This window comes from Monodelphis domestica, chromosome 1 (genome assembly GCF_027887165.1).
Source record: "Monodelphis domestica isolate mMonDom1 chromosome 1, mMonDom1.pri, whole genome shotgun sequence".
Classification (NCBI taxonomy): domain Eukaryota; kingdom Metazoa; phylum Chordata; class Mammalia; order Didelphimorphia; family Didelphidae; genus Monodelphis; species Monodelphis domestica.
This window is the reverse complement of record NC_077227.1, coordinates 57,222,638-57,239,296: the sequence shown is the minus strand read 5'-3', so window position 1 is coordinate 57,239,296 and position 16,659 is coordinate 57,222,638.

Here is a 16,659-nt window from a genome sequence, read left to right as displayed (position 1 = left end):
TCCCATTTTTATGGTCCAGGAAGCTGCTCTTTATTCAGGTTCTTCACTTTTCCTCATCTTCAAGTGGTTATTAATAAATCTTATAAAAATAATACTTAGAATTTATTTGGGTATTAATGTTTAATCTTACATTTCACATATATCTTTTTGCCAAATGATGCCCTCTTTAATGGTGGGGGAGGTTAACTGGGGATTTTAATGTATAAATTATATCTATAAATAAATATATTTGTATGTATATTATATTATAAATAAATATATTTAAATTATAAAGTACCCAAGTAACCCTTAATGTCTATAATTTGCCTAATAGCTGTTGATCTGTATTGATAGGAATATCTGCACATGGAATTTCACATACCAATGAAGTCACAAGTCAGACAAAACACCAACAATAATAATAATAACATAAAATGTGCAAGGTCCTATTATAGCAGGCATTATCCAAATTTTGCTCATCTCTCTGGAAAATCAAGCTCAAATCTCCCCTCTCCAATGAAGCTTTTCTCCTTTCTCATTTTAGCTTTACACTGAGCCCCCTTCCCCAATATGGACCACCTTAAGACTTACACTGCATGTAATACATCTAATGCCCTACCATACTCAGGGAGGCATGGAAGAGCATCAAATATGGAGTCCTACCTAGCGCATGGTTTCCAATTCTTTCTCTGCCTGTTACTAAAGTGACTTTGCACAAATCACATCTAAGGTTCATTTTTCCTTATTTGTAAAATGGGGACGTTGGACAATGGTGTCTAAGATCACTTCTGGTTTGAAATCTAGGAATCTAAAAAGTTAATTCTGTTTTAGGATACAATTAGCTACCTTTTCATATCTGTCTCACTCCTACCAAAATTAGAAGCACCTTAAAATAGATGTTGTCCTAAAATTCATTATACTTCCCCCAAAAACCCACATACATACATACATACATATATATTCAAACACACATATGAAACATATACACACATACATGAATACAGAGTATAGCACCTCATCAGCCTTTCTACTCATTCCTCTCTGACTTTCCTGACACTCCTCTTTCTTGGATCTCTTCCTATCTTTTTAGTCTCCTTTATTGGATCTTTATCCATGCCATATTCCTTAACTATTGCTATTTGTTCCCCAAGGATCAGTCAAAAACTTCTTTCTCTTTTCTTTCTGTCCTCTTTCCCTTAGTAACTGCATTAGTTTCCCTGGGATCCACATGTCATCTTTATGAAGATGATGCCTAGATCCATACATGGTTCATCTCTCTTGAGTTCTTCTCCAGCATAACCAATTGGCTGTTGAACATGACTATTGCATGTACCATTGGCTTTTCAAATTCAACTTGTCCAAACACTCAAATACTCCCCTACTTCTATTGTTGTTGTTCAGGTGGTCCAGCTTTTTGTGGCCTCAGTTGAGCTTTTCTTGGCAGAGACACTGGAGCGGTGTGACATTTCCTTCTCCAGCTCATTTGATAGAAGAGGAAACTGAGGCAATCAGTGTTAAGTGCTTTGGCTAGGATCAAACAACTAGTGAGTATCTGAGGTCAGATGTGAATTCAGGTCTTTCTGACTCCAGGTCTAGCACTCTAACCATTACACCAACTAGTTGCTTTGTGGAGGACACTATTATCCTTCCAGTCACTCTGGTTCACAACAACATTGTAATCTTCAACTCTTCACTTCGACTCACTCCACATATCCAGTCAACAAATGTTGTCATTTCTACCTTATTTCCTTCATATATATATCCCCTTTCTACCACTTCACAAGACACCATCCTGCTTCAAGTCCTTATAATCATTTCTCTGAATTATTTAAATTACCTCCTAATTGGTCTCCTGCTTTTCCACTTTCCTCCCTCCCCAATGTCCTCTAAATAGCTGCCAAAGTATGGAACCTGACTACAACACCCACCTCCAATTCAGTAAATTTTAGTGGTTTCCTTACTTCTAGGAACAAATATGGATTTCTTTGTTTGGTTTTTAAAGTTTTTCATAAACTGAGCCTTTCCCATCTTCCCAGTTTTCTTATTCATTACTCTCTTTCATTCACTTTATATTTAATTTATGCTGCTCTACCTATATTTATCTCCTACCCCTTGCTTTTATGTTAGTTGTCCCCTGTGCCTGAAATTCTTTCCCTCCTCATTTCTGTCTTTTAGAATTTCTGGCTTCTTTCAATATTCCATTCTATAAAAGATCTTTTCCTTTGCCCCCTTCCTTTGTTACCTTGGGGAATTTCCCCAAATTTACCTTGATTCTATATACATGGTTATGGACATGTAGTTCTCCTCATGAAAATGTAAGTTTTTTGAGGGCAAGAACAGTCTTCATTTTTTTTTGTATATCCCATGCTTTGCATCATGTCCAGAACATGGTAAGTAATTAATCAATGTTTTTTGATTGAGACAAGGAGGCAGCTTAAACCCACTAGGATTCTGCCTTCAACCTACTATCATCTCTCCTAAATAGAATTAAGTAAGTCTTTCAAGCCAAAGGAGTCAGAATAAAATATCTTATTAATTACTTGATGTGTATGGATGATAGAAAGCTGTATATGGCTCCACAATTACACTCCATAAATAGCTCCTTCATCTTGTGGAATCTTGTTCCAAGGACATCAAAAGGTGATTTGGATTTGTTAAGTATAAAATTCTTAATGTAAGCCAAAGAAAGATAGTTACTGAAGGCTTCAAGCTTGAGCCCAGAGGTCAAGTTGAACCAACGGATTGAAGGCCACACTTACAAATGTTTCAGTCTCCATCAAGCAAAAATCATCAGGTGTATAACTATCAATGAGAAGCTATGGCTGAATATGTTAAGAGAGTTTCACTGGCATTCTGAAATCAAAACTTAATGGAAAAGACACATTTAAAGCAATTATTACCTTCATAATACGAGTCTTAATGAACAATTTCAGAACTGTAAAATGGACTATTACTGATTTGGAAAGCATCCTGACAAAAGTCCATGTAATATTAATGAAATCTAGGCCACATCACCCTCAAGCAGCTACAGGAAGATTGAGATGTTTTTGCCAGAAAAAAAGAAGGATGAGGATTCATAGACATTCCCAGACCATATGATAAATAGGTCAAAAAATGACAGAACAAGTTTTTAAACAAACAAACACTGTTTTACTGAGCAACAATACACTTAGACAACAGGTTGATGAATATACCTTTGGATTTGTCAAATGTAAACTAAAGTAAACCTTCAGTTGGTGCCTTGGTCAAATAAGAGAATCATCCCCCACCTTATAGGCAATGTCCCAACTATCTACCTCCAAAAGAACAGTGATCAAATGGCAGATATAGGCATTTAACTATGGAAGTAAAAAATGTATTGTATCAATTCAGGACCACTTCATCAATCTCCAAAACAACAAAAGCATTATTTTAAAGAAGTCCAAACTCCATGATTATTGCAGATTATGAAAGAAACCCACAGAAACTATGTAACACCTTGCTGTAGTCTCCCAAACTGAATACCTAAGAAATCCCTAGCAAAATATAACCTAATAGGTCACCATTACACATTGAAAGCTCACTAACAGACATGGACTGGAAAGTATTTTATTAGTAATAAAGACCTTAAGATAGTCCTGAAAATGCAACAGTGAACTGTGCAATACCTGATATAATCACAGATCAAATTATTGTCACAACTGTCCAGACCTAACATTGGAAATCATAAAAAGTTAAGAATGTTTTTAATACATCACCATTCCAAATACTAATAATCCCTAAGCTACTTGGAATAAAAAACTTTCAATATATCAAAAAGAGCAGAAGAAACCAGACATGTCATAAAAGGATGAAATTAAGATGATTTCAATTATCCTGTCTGCTACTAGAATTGTTATCAAGATGCTATCAAGAAGCCTATGGAAGATTAGCTTATATTATATTTTTATTCAATTATAAAAGCAATTATTTTATCTACCTACACAAAAGTTCATAGAACATTAAATATAAAGAATTATAGCAAGATAGCTACTTGTCCCGGTACTAATCCTACCTGACTTCCATCCAAAAAGATGAGGAGAGCTAAGGGAGTGGTGGGGGGAGGGGAGGGAGGAATAGAATATGATTTTCATAACCAAGGAATAATGTTTGAAATTGACCAAATAAATTTTTTAAATGGACCTCAAAAAGATGAGAAGAATGAGTTGAGTGATAATAGCTGACATGAAACAAGTTTTTAAAGTTTACAAAGTGCTTTATAGTCATATATCAAATTTTTACAACAGCCCTACTAAATAGCTATTAGAGGTATTATTATTCCCATTTTATAGATTAGAAAACTGACACTTATTCAATGTGCCCATGATAACTATTATTAGTATTATTATGTTTAAGATTCAAAACAATGAAGTTACAATAGTGTGGCGATCAATGACCCTACTTTTCAGAAATTTAGTCCTAGGCTTATAATTATTCCCTTTGTAACTTCTGGGTACTAGATTTCTGTCTGTCTGTCTCTTCCTGAGATCTGATAGCAGGTTCTCTGTGCTTATCAACAATCACATCCCTGAATGAGTGAGAAGTTTAAGCTCATAGGCTGTTCTTGGCTAACATCAAAAACTCAACTGAAAGTTTGATTATTCAGAAGATGGTGGGCTTTGATGGAGGCAGGAGGAAGTGAGGATGATGTTACTACTTGGATTTTTTTATTCAACTGACCATTAGGGACCAATATTAGTCCTACCAATGTGACTGGTAGACCTAGTTTTTAAGAGGAAAAAACTAAACGAATAGTGGATGAATCCCTCTCCTCTATGGAAGCTATTATAATGTGTAAGTTACCCTGAGGACACCATATAAACCTGCCACCCATCGTTTTCATGGCTTTGGGTGCTGCTATCAAAAATAAGGAAAACACATTAGAATGAACTTATAAGCTGCTGAAATGCACAAGGATATTGTTTTGGAACTGCGGGGGAAAAGAGATTCCAAACTTTAAAACAGAAATTCCCATTACCTGAATTTTACCATGTAACATCTCAGTACTTCCCATCATTTTTTACATAAATCTTAAATGCTCTAATTGGAAATGGTCTACTCTGGATATGGTGCTGCTTTTAGGATGACAACTGCTTTACTTTCATCACTGGGCATAGTAACCAAAAAAGGAATCATTTTCAAAATTCAAAGCATTTTGATCTGGTTATGTCAACCTGCTGCCTGCACTCAGCTGGTAATCTGTCTTAGAGAAAAAACACAAGTCTCAGTTGATGAGCATGGTTTGGAGAAAGGAAAAATCATCCCTGAATAGCAAGGTGGAAACTAGATATGCTAAGTAAAACAAGAAGGAAAGAAAAAAAGAGGAAAGGGAAGGAAAGGGAGATCTGAGCATGTAATAATATGATCGTCAATTCTTTTTTAAAACTTAACAAAATGTTTTTTAACAAAAGCACTTTAAATATGTAATATATATATTTATTGGAAAGGAAATAACTAGCATATTCTTGGAAGTGCTAATTGTTCCATTCTAGAATCCCGGGGGCAATGAGAAAGAAAAAGAGGGAACTGTATTGAATGTCTTCAAGGTCAATGAACCTTGGTCCCAGGATGCTTCAGGTTGGGGGGTGGGGTGGGGGAGGAGGAAAGTTTATCCCAAGTCTAGGCTGCCTTCAAACAATGCCCCAGGCTCCTTCTGAGTCAACTCTGGTCCTAGTCCCTTTGTTATTTCATGCTTTATCTACTCAACACAAAGTCTTCAGATAAAAATCAGAACTGTTAGTCCAAAGAGTTTTGATGTCTTTCAATCTAAATCAATGATTTTAGGGCCTAAATGCTTCAATTTTTACTTGACTATTAGGAATGGTAGAGACCCCAAGACAACTGCAGCTGGCCCTAAGATGATGCAAGGAGATGACCTCTTAGGATCATAGATCTTGGTAATTAAAGGAGACATCACTTTTAGCATCAACAAACTTCCTTGATTAATGCTTTAACTCTGAGATCAATGGATTCTGGACCTTTGTAATCAAATGTTTTTTGCACTAACTTTATAGTGTTCCATATTTTTGCTTCCTTATCTCTCCATTGTGGACAGATGCCAATGAATATCAGAGGATAAAAAGAGTTGAAGAGAGGGTGAAGTAAAAAGGGAAGATAGATTGAACAAAAGACTAGATGGTCAGGTCTTAGGTAATTTAGAATTTCAAGGTTAATTGGATATCATTGTGTAATTAATGAAAATTGTCACCTGTGTCCTGTTTACCTAATGTCCAAGGATACAACAGACCAAAATCTGGGTAAAGGAAGCCACTAGGGAGAAAATGAAAAGAGAAGAGTTGAACAGTTGGCACTAGATAAAGAAGAACAGGAAAATCTCTACTAATTAAGAAGTAAAATCCTTGAGGACAGGAACTGTTTTGTATTGTCTTTGTATTCCCAGCACCCAGCACAGTAAAAAAGGATCCATATCAAGGGATCTCCAAGGCAGGCATAAAAAACAGAAAAGATAAAATTATTCCATGAAGCATGCTTGATGAAAGCATTTATTCCAAGAATGATCTCAGGATTCTCCAGAACAAGGATTCCTTATTCAAAAAGATAACCAGATTACAGAGAATAGATATGAAGTTCCCAAAAAGACCAAGATTGATATTGGCAAACTAGTTTTATTCTTCTCAACCAATCAAAAAGCATTTATTAAGGGCTATCATCCAAGCATCCTTCCCAGAGTCCACTCCATAAAATCAGTGGAACACTCAGATTCATTCATTGAACATGGCTGAAACTCTCTGTTTCTGTCTCAGTCACTCTTTCTCTGTGTCTGTTTGTCTCTGTCTCCCACCATTACCACCAGAAGCTCCTGAATGCATGCCAAGAATCACTTAGTCTTGGGAAACTCAAATTCTGATGAAGCACAGGCAGTATCTGATATCTCAGGATAGATAATAGGACTTGTTTAGAAAGGGATCCAAGTCAACTCTCGATAGCCTTCTTAGAGCTTTTGATATTACTAGCTCTACTGTAGCCCAACTTGCCTTAATGAAATTTGGCTGAACTTGGATTATGTGACTTTGAATCTTGACTAACTAACCCTACTCTGCCATTATGATTCTTACTGACCTTACCAGCAATATATCCACACTTGCAACTAGAGTAGGACAACAAGAGCTTTGTCCCAGCACCAAAACAGTGTGGAGGAGCATGCTTCCTTACAGGAAGATCATCACACTGCCATAAGGCATGGGGGAAAGGAGGACATCAGGAGAGGTATTGTGAGGTGCTTGAGGCTTAGCCCCTGGGATTTGGGATGGGTACCCTTTGCAAGAATGCAAGACTCCATAACTTAGCTTAGAAATAAAAAGAGAAATGTATGAATTTGGAATTCATGTTGAATTTGGCTGGGAGGAGAACATAGAAAAAAATGCCTCCTCAAAGGGATCAATTCTGGGGTTTTTATACTCTTTACAGCAGGTGATACGTGACTTGAGGAGGGTATGAATTCAGGCAAAAGTTGGGGGAGGTTGATCACTTGACCAAGGTCAGAGCAATGTCTTATGTCCCAAAGACATAGGGTTTGTCTGGCCATAGTTTCAGGGCCTAAATTACAACTGATGATATTAGGACATAACCAAAATATGTAAATCTGTATCTCTCTCAAAACCTAGGAGACAATCGAAGAGGGATAATTCTCTCAAGGATCTTTCTTATCATTAAATCTTTGAAGTTTAGGGTTAGTATTAGCAAGAATGCAAGGAAACAAAGAAGGCAGTTCCTTGCTTATAGTTTGACCTGAAGACCTTCTATAATTTGGGGGTGCAACATCAGTATGAAGTTCATGGGCCTAGGAAGACAAAGGAAGAGAGGAGAATGGGTGGTCCATCTCCCAACTCTCCCTTTCCTGCTGAGCATTATTGCCACTTCCCCCCAATCAGACTGTCCTCTGCACCTCCTTTACAATATCTTTCCCCAATCATTTTTGTCTTAAGGGAAATAACTCTTATTTATGGTGCTGGCTATAACCATAATGAACTTCTTAACACTGTTGTACTATAGTGGTCCATAGTTACTCAGCTTTGATAGCATGATTGATGCTCACATAGATGACTGTGGCACATGCCTAATTCTCCACAGTTATTCTGTCCATCGAGATCATCAGAATCTGATCCCCTAAGGTGCTTTATAAAATCCCACTTGCCCCCTGCAGATCTTACTACCTCCCCTCAAAATCAAAAAGAGATAGATCTTGAATATTCAACAATTGCCTAATGGTAAGGCCAAAAACAGAGCTGGCAAAGATATCCCTCCAGTACCAAAGCAAACATATTAGCAATGACCTCCATAGTCTTGGAGAGGAGCCTTTCCTCCAATGGGCTCTGCTGGCTGAGAAAAGGCTAACTCCCCCCTTCCCTCTCCCCCAGTGCAAAACAGGTACCCCGGCCAACACTGCCACTCCATCCCTAGAGAAAGTGTGTGTGTGTGAATGAAAGAAACAAACAGGATATAGATTCCAGAGGCTTTGTCAATAACAGCCAGCCTCATTCCCACTTCACCATTTAACTATAAATCCATACTCCCTATAGATTCTACCGCAGATCATAAATACCTGTTTATATCATGTCACCACATCCCAAATGGCTCTATGAAAATCATTAACGTCCGCAAAGAAAGTTTGCAGTTTGCAAGGCCACATTAATGAAAGCCACCTCCTTGCATTTCCTATGTGCGTTTTAAAGAGTAGAAACAAATCTCTAAACGTATCTATTTTAACACATGCCCATAAATATCTACCACCTTTCCCAAAGACATGCCACATGTGCTAATTTATCCTGAGCTGCTAACTTTTTGTTTCATACCATATTGATGGGCTTGGCAGTTTTTCGAAGATTTTACAACTGCAGCGGTGTTGATCTTATTTAAAGAGAATATTAAATCAAATCCCTTGTCATCGACATAAAACCTCCTATAGCATCAACAAAAGGCAGCAGTTTTTATTGATTCCCCGATACAAAAGACATATGAAAACTGACATGCTATTCTGCTCAACTCACTCCCCAAAAGGAAAAAAAATTGCAATTAAAGCTTTGTAAGACTATTAGTCATTGTAAAGGTCATTATTGAAGTTGAATGGTGTCCTAAAGGAAAATAATGTGCTTTGTTTCAACAGACAAGGAGAATAAAATATAGGAGGTACTGGCTGAGTATGGGGAAAGGGCTAAGGAAACTCATTTGAAGATTGACCCATTGCCCTGACAGGCAAGTAGAAGAAAACATGAAAGCTACGTAGCCAATGAACAGAGGCCATCTTTGGAGTTTGAGGGATCTGGATTGAAGTTCTACCTCTGATAGGTACTAGATGCATGACCCTAGGCAAGTCATTCCAATTTGAGCTCACTTTTTTGAGCTGTCTTCCTTCCCCCTTTAGAATATAAGCTCTTCAAGCACAGGAACTATCTGCTTGTATTTATATTTTCATGGCTTAGCACAGTTGACTGATGACTGACTTCATTTCTTAGTGGCCCTGGATGCTCTCTAAGACTACATATTCCAGAAAGATCAGCAGCAAAGAAAGGAGCTCGCCCACTTTGTCATCAACACCAATGCAATCATAGGTCTAGACAAAAACAAGCAAACAGTTTATTATACACAGAAGCTTCCAGACTTTCCTTGGGAAATGTAGGAAGTACAATAGCTACACATGAGCAAACGCATTTTGTTTCCCAAAAGGTGCCAATGATTGGGAGCAAACATTCTCCTTTCAGTTTTCCTCCTTCTAGATTTGGGGACCCGGGTCAAAATTCACTACAGAAACTCATGTTTCTATAGAAAGGCAAGGTGAGTCAGCTTACAACCCACATGCCATCATTTTCATCTACTCTCACTTGGTCCAAGATGGCCTACATAATTCCTTGAATGTTCTTCTGACAATAAAGAAGAGATGGCCTCGATCCAAAGGAACGGTTAGTCCTAGAGACCTACTGGAGAAGAGTGGATCATTTTAATGGCACCTACATTTGAATAGACTTCCTAGATCTTGACTCCCTTTCCTCATCTGTCAAATGGGCTGAAGAATGAAATGAAAAACCATGGCAGTATCTTTGCCAAGAAAACCCCAAATGAGGTCATAAAGAGTAAACACAACTGAAATGACTGCAAGACAACTATGTATCTTAGACAGATTTTAAGGATTCTTATTCAGGTGGCAACACTGAACAATGTCTCAGTAGAATGAATTCATAGACTAAAGCTGGAAGGATCATCTAATTCCATACTCTCATTTTACAGATGAAGAAACTGAGGCCCAGGGCAGTGACATCCCAAAAGTCATACAGGCAAATGGAAAAGTTAGGATTTGAATCTAGATCCTCCGACTTCAAATCCATTATAAACTGAGTTATTTTCCCTTCTTTGCTCTAATCTCATCAAATTCCTTGCATTTATTAAGTCATAAGTTTTCATTAAGTACCTACTGCAACCAACTACATGACCAGAACCATGTATGATGCTCTTAAGGAATATAAAGGAGCAGAATGTAGTGGACAAAATTATGGACTTAGGAGTATGGAAGATCTGGATTTTAATTCTGCTCTGATATTTATTAGCCAGGTGGCCATAGATCACTTAATCACAGATCTTGTGCATATGACACTCCCCAAAGTCACTTTATTATGTCTAGCCTCATAATTTTACAGATGAGGAAGGTAATACCTAAGAGTAGAGACTTGTCGAAAGTGACATCAGTAATAGATACCAAAGTCAGGATTTGAACCCATATCCTCTGACTCTAGAGTTAATAGTCTTCCCACTGTACCATACTTCTATTTAACCTTTCTGAGTTCTAGTTTCATCATCAAAATGAACACATTAATACCTATACTCTCCATCTCCCACAGTTTTTTGGAAAATCAAAGATAACAAAAGTAAAGAAATTTGCAAACAAAAAATCCTAAATAAATGTCTATTTTTATATTATCACCATGATCTTAGCATCACAGGGTCATAGCTATTGAGCTCAAGGAACCTTAGAAAACACTTAGTCCAATCTCTCATTTTACAAATGAGGAAACTGAGGCAAACACAGTTAAGTGATTAGTCCAGGGTTACACAGCTAATAAGTGTCTGATGCTAGATTTGAACCCAGGAAGATAAGTATTCCTCACTTCAGATAGGGTACTCTATCCACTTCACCACTTGGATGCTCCAAAGTACTTTAAATCACAATATATATTAAAGCATCATATGAGCTAATTGGTATCCAAGTTGATACCAATGTATACTTGGGACCATCCAAGAAAGATGGTTCCCAGATGAAAGAACTGCAATAACTATTGGAGAGAGCAGGCAAACCTCATCTGTGTATTTACCCATGTCAGGAGATAGATAGGAAAGGAGGAGATATTTATTTTGCTTGTTTTTTCTTGTTCTTGGGGATGCTACTTAGGTTATAAACAAAACAGGTGATTTTTTTTCTCAGACTAAAAATAAATGCCCTTCACCAACAGAATAATTTACAAAGCCCACGTCATGGTGTACTTTGGCAATCAGAATGCAAATTAATGACCAAAAAATGCTCTTATTATGAGGTACTAAAGGATGCATATGTTCAAAAGCTGTACTCAACTCATTACTTGGAAATCGTTCCATTACTTAACGTAGATAGCTATTTAATTTCAACGGGTAGGCTGCAAAAAAAAAAATTACATTTTCTCTGTTTACACAATCCCTATTTAGAATCAACATAAATATAGGTATATTACAGTTTTCATCCAAGGCAGATCAAAGTACATTACGTTACTTCAAAAGCCTCTACATGATTCTATCCCATTCCCACATTATATCAATTTAATCCCCTGCCGTTTGTAAGGCTACCGTTCATCTAACTGAATGAAATTCAAAAGAGAAGTCATTTAATGGGACTACAAACCTTTCTTTCTTTCCTTCTCTTTTAAAACCCACCTATTTTAAAAGAAGAGTCTGTGGGGTACATGCCTTTTGGTTCTAAGATTATTTGAAAATTTTATGGGCAGAAATGATTCAAACAAGAATGTGAAATTTTTAGGTCCCAAGATGTGCAGAAGAGTTCTGAATCTGGGGAGTCTGGTGATGTGGCTCATTCATTCATTCATTCTGCATTTTGGTGCACTAATCCTAGGGCTATCCAGTGATTCAACCTAGCCTGATCTGCTGTGCTTTGGGTTTTTTCTCAAAGGACCCCACCTTTCTTGATAATTTCAGATGGGAAATATAGCTTCTTGTAAGTGGGTAGACTTACTACACTTCCCTATTCCAAAAGACTCCTGAAGAAAAGCACTATCCTCCTCCAGAGAGAGAACTGGTGAACTCTGAGAGTCAATTGAAGTATATTGGTTTTCAGTTTTTAAATTTTTCTTGGGGGATTTTGTTTGTTTTCTTTTGGAACATGGCTAATATAGGAAAACTCACACACACACACACACACACACACACACATACACACACACACACACTTTTCTACCACATCCCACCACACATACATTAGGGAATCAAAACAGGCAAGGATAGAGACACCTGTCTCTGCAGTGAACAATATGTTGTTTATATGTTGCCTAGAAGGTGACTTGGGTTTCCTCTGCCCATGAGAGGGACATGAAAAGCAGTATTCTTCTGTTTGGCTGGGCAATGCAAGCTCCAGAAATGAGGCAGATTAAAGATTCTCATGTACAGGATGGGAATATAAAGCCTGAACCTTCTATGAAAACCCCTGAAAGAGTACCAAACAAGTTATGGATTCATTTGGATCCTAGTGGTCAAAGCAGTCATAGATGACATAAAAATCCAGAAACTTATCCTCCTGAATGAGAATACCAGCTGGGGGGCCAGTCACATGTCTGATAGGCTAGTTCTCACTCTGTGCCTACTGGGAAAACTTTTATAGATGTTCACATGCTTCTGCTGAATGACTTATAAACATTTAAAATAGTTTGTAACATCAAAAGATGAACATTAATACAGAAATATAATACATAAATACTTAAAATGTATCTTGATGACATATTACTACTACTACCACAGTTAACTTATATAGCATCTTAAGGTTTACAAAGCGCTCAAAAAATAAAATATTAAATAGCCTCACCTGTCCCCTTCTTCCTTGATGCATCAGTATCAGAAGACAAAATGGTCTTCATCATTGCTTAGCCCAAGCCTTCCCTATTTATGATATGATTTTGTCCCTCTGGTCATCCTAAATAGCCAGACCTATTTAACATTCCCTTACCTCAGTTTTCTCATTTGTAAAATGAAGAGATAGAATGTGATGGCCTCTCCAATTTCCTTCAGATCTAAACTTATGATTAATTGTTCTTCAATCTCTACTTCTCTACTGGGTAGAAACATAGGACAATATTATTGTACATCTAGAATTTGGGTGACATTTTGTCCAGCCACCTCATTTTTACAGATGAGTAGATGACTTGACCAAGGTCATATAGATAGGAACATCACAGGTTCTGATAATAGTAACACAGATTCTTAGATACCAGAGTTCTTTCTAGAGTACTAAACTGCCTCATCTCTGATACCTACAAACACACTCATTCTAAACCTCTATCTTTAATAATCTTTCTATGCTATCAATGAAAAGCAAGGTAAAAGAAAATATTTACAGCAACATCAGATTTCTAATTATATTACAAGGTGGTAGTCAGGAAAACAATCTGGTGCTGACTAAAAAATAGAGTAATGGATCAGAGGAATTGATTAGATACAAAGCATAATACATAGCAGTAGAATGATCATAATAATCTAGTATTTGATAAATCCCCAAATCCAAGCTTTGGGATAAGAACTCACCATTTGACAAAAATTACTAGGAAAACTGAAAAGCAGTTTGGCACAAACTAAGTGAAGATGAGTATCTCACACTATACACCAAGATAAGGTCACAATGGATAAATGATTTAATAAAAGATAATATCTTAAGGAAATTTGGCGAGTATGGAAAAAGTTGTTCACCAGGTCTATTGATAAGGGAAGAATTTATGACTAAATAAAAGGCACAGAGGATCACAGAAGTAAAAGTGATAATTTTGATCATTAAATTAAATTAATTAATTAATTAGATTAAAGAAGTTTTGCACAAACAAAACTAAGGCAACCAAAATTAGAAGGAAAACAGGAAACTGGGAGGGTGGGGAACAGAGAATTATAAAGATTTCACTGATAAAGTCTTCATTTCTCAAATATATATATATGTGTGTGTATATATATATATATAAGAAAATTGAGTCAAATTTTAAAAATAAGTCATTCCCCAATTGAAAAATGAACAAAGGATTATAAACATCCAGTTTTTAGAAGAAGAAACCAAAGCTATCAGTAATTATATGAGCAAATGCTCTATATCACTATTGATAAGATAATCAAATTCAAACAACTCTGAGATATTATTTCATACCTATCAAATTAGGTAATATGAAAGAAAATGACAAAAGCTAGAGGGGATGTAGAAAAGCTGGGACACTGATGCACTGTTGGTAGAATTGTAGAATAGTCCAACCATTCTGGAGAACAATTTGGAACTATACCCATTTGACAATACCCAAGACTTTGGGATCAGAAACAGATAGAAATTCATCAGTGAAGATTATTGTCTTGCTGCTACATTCTGAGAACCATTGGACTTTCCCATCTGACTAGATGCTGAAATCCATTTGAAGACTTTGCTCTCCCTTTTTCCCCCATGTCTTAAATGCCACCTCTCTTTTTATTCACCTATTGATTTTCTTCTTAGTTAATACACATTTATTTAAATTCCTACTATGTGCCAGACACTGTGCTAAGCATAGGGGAGACAAAAGACAGTACCTGACCTCCAGGAATTTACAATCTATTGGGAGACACAACAAACAAATATAGAAAAACAAGCTACAGGCAAGATAAATAAGAAATGATGAACAGAGGGAAGTCAATAGAGTTAAAAGTGGTTGGGAAACACATATTCATCATTGAAAGCCCAACTCAAATGCTACCTCTTTCATAGAGTTTTTCCTGATTCCTTCAATCAATAATATCCTTTCCCCCCATATCTCATATACCACTTTGTTTTTCAACTCTCTGGGACTTGATGCAATATTTGATACTATGTCTGTGTCTCCCTCCTCCAGATTGTAAGCTGAATGAGAGCAAAGACAGTGCCTTCTAAAAATTGTGCCCCACTCAGTATTTAGCACACAATAGGAACTCTCTAAAGTATATTGAGCAAATGAATAAGCAATCTGTCATACTACTGAGATTTTTCTCAAAGGGACAAATATGAAACACAGTAGAGAAGAAAACTCAGTATCTGACTAAGATGTTCAAAGGCATAGTCTGTCTACATTTATTTGGCTAGAAGATATTCTCTTATCTATTCCTAATCTTGCCTATATACAATTAGAGAATTTATTTCCCAAATAAATCCAGAGTTCTACAATGTGAACATCTAACATAGGGACAACATAGCTGATAGGCTTAGATATTTGCTAGCTGTGTCACATCCTTGTTAAGCCTCAGTTACCTTATATGCAAAATAAAGATAAAAATACTTACCCATGTGCTGTTGTGAGCCTCAAATGAGATAATATATGTAAAGCATTTTGCAAATCTTAAAATTCCATGTAAATATCATCTGTCATCATCATAATTATTGAACTCTGGACTTCTGGAATTCAGAATAATTTTGGTGGTCGAGTTAATACTGCTCAGTTTTTGAAGGGGTGGGATGTGTCTGGTCCTATTATTTCAAAGGTACCAAATGTCTGATGTATAAACTCTTCTCATCAATGCAGAGCAGCAAACTTTTCTAATCTGAGGTTTTAGGATCATTTAATCTCCCTGGGTCTGTTTCTTCATTTATAAAATGATATACAAAGAAGGGAGAGCAAAAAGAATTTTTGAAGTGCCAAACATTCTATTAAGTATTCTACAAATATTATCTCATTTAATTCTCACAACAATCCTGGGAAGTAGGTGCTGTTATTGTTCCCATTTTATAGCTGAGGATACTGAGACATAAGTTAAATTATTTGCCAAGAGTCACACACCTAGTAAATGTCTGAGGCTGGATTTGAACTCCCATCTTCCTGACCCCTAACCCATCCTGAGGACAGACATGTCCACTATCAAATAATATGTGTCAGAGATAGATCTTGATATCTAGGCTTCCTGACTCCAAGGGTGATTCTCTGTCTACTGTCTCTACTCAAATACTAAACCATATTTAATTCTTTAAAAGATCATTAGTCAACTGATACAACCATTCTGAAGAATAACATGGAGCCAGGTTCAAAGGGCGACAAAACTGTGCAATCCCACTTCAAAGAGATCAGAGGTAAGGGGAAAGGACCTACCTGTGTCAAAGTATTTTTAGTAGTTCTTTATGTGGTGTTAAAGAATTGGAAACTAAAGGGTTGCCCATCACTTTGGGAATGAATGAACAAGTTGTGGCATGTGGTTGTAATGGACAATGGATTGTGCCATAAGAAATGACAAACAGGATGAATTCAGAAAAAGCTAGAAAGACTTATATGAACTGATGCAAAGTGTAGGGAACAGAACCAAGAGAAAAGTGTAAACAGCAATAGAAATATTATATGATGATCAATTGTGAAGGACTAAACCATTATTAGCAAAGCAAATCTCCAAGATAGCCACAAGGGACTCAGAAGAAAATGCTATCCACAGTCA